Here is a 1,493-nt window from a genome sequence, read left to right on the forward strand (position 1 = left end):
GTAATAGGTACAGAGTCCTAAGAAACTTCCTAACTCTCCCATATTGTCTGGTGTTGGCAACTCATGCACTGCTTTCACCTTGTCAGGATCAGTTTGCACACCGTGCTCATTTACAATAAGACCTAAGTAAAGCACCTCTTTCTGAAACAAGTGGCATTTCTTGGGTTGGAGGTTGGGGTTTGCTGCTTTCAAACACTTGAATACTTCGTCTAGCCTGGACATTTCCTCATCAAAAGTTGTTGCAAATACAATGACATCATCTAGGTACACTAGGGCGATCCTCCATTTTAGGCCTTCCAGTACCCTTTCCATCAGCCTCTTAAATGTTGCTGGAGCATTACTAAGCCCGAATGGCATCACTCGGTATTGCCTGAGACCTTGGCCATAACTAAATGCTGTCTTAAATCTATCTGCTTCAGCCATTTTTACTTGATGGATCCTGACTTTAATACCAGAGTTGAAAACCACCTGGCTCCACTAAGGGCATCAAGAGTATCATCAATTCTTGGCAGTGGGTATGAGTCTTTTTCGGTTATACTGTTAAGAGCCCTGAAATCCACACAGCAACGTTGGGTCCTATCCTTCTTCTGGACTAACAAGATCTGGCACAGGACTTGGAAAGTATGGCACACAAGGCCTACCCAACTGCACCACCCGAGCTCCTCAAGTTGTTGCTGAGGGATCAGTTCGTAGATGCCTTGGACAGTCCACAACTTAAGATACAAGTGAAGCAAGCACACCCCTCTACCATGCAGGATGCAATGGCCAGAGCTCTTGAATTTGAATCCTACATTAAGTCCAGCACAGAGGTACCGAAGTTGGTACAGTTATCTGGATTCAAGGCCAGAAAAGGTCAGCTTTCAGAGATGTTTGAGGGACTTTGCTGGCACTGTAACAAACCTGGGCACAAGAGAGCTTGATGTTGGCAACTTCAACACAGGGGAGATGATACAGCAGGAAAGGCTGGTATCCAGAAAGATTGTTGGAACTGTGGAGAGTGAGGACATATGAGGAGCCAGTGTACGAATAATACTACCTATAAGTCAGCTTCGGGAAACCAGTAGTGGTTGGGGCTAAGGGATGCCCACCAACCCCCATCGTGAAAGTCCCAACACCTAAGTGTAAAATAGCAAGTACACATAGTGTCTACGTGACAGGAAAGCTGGATGACCAAAAGTACAACTTTGTCATAGATTCTGCTTCTCAGCAAACCCTTGTGAGGATCAAGGTGCTGGATCACAAAGACGTACCAGAAGGTGCACAGAAGCTCTGTGACAGGACATTATGCAAGGTTGTGGGAACCAGTCTGGGTAACTATTGAGCTCATGGGCATAAAGGACATACACAAAGTATACTTGGCTGACATTGAAGACCAATGCATATTAGGGTTGGACTACTTACTACCGAGGAAGTGTGTATTTAACTTGGGGTAGAATAAAATAACATCCCCAATGCAGCCCTATGCTTGTGGAAGCAGTGGAAGACCCATCCAG

This window comes from Limulus polyphemus, unplaced genomic scaffold (genome assembly GCF_000517525.1).
Source record: "Limulus polyphemus unplaced genomic scaffold, Limulus_polyphemus-2.1.2 Scaffold745, whole genome shotgun sequence".
Classification (NCBI taxonomy): domain Eukaryota; kingdom Metazoa; phylum Arthropoda; class Merostomata; order Xiphosura; family Limulidae; genus Limulus; species Limulus polyphemus.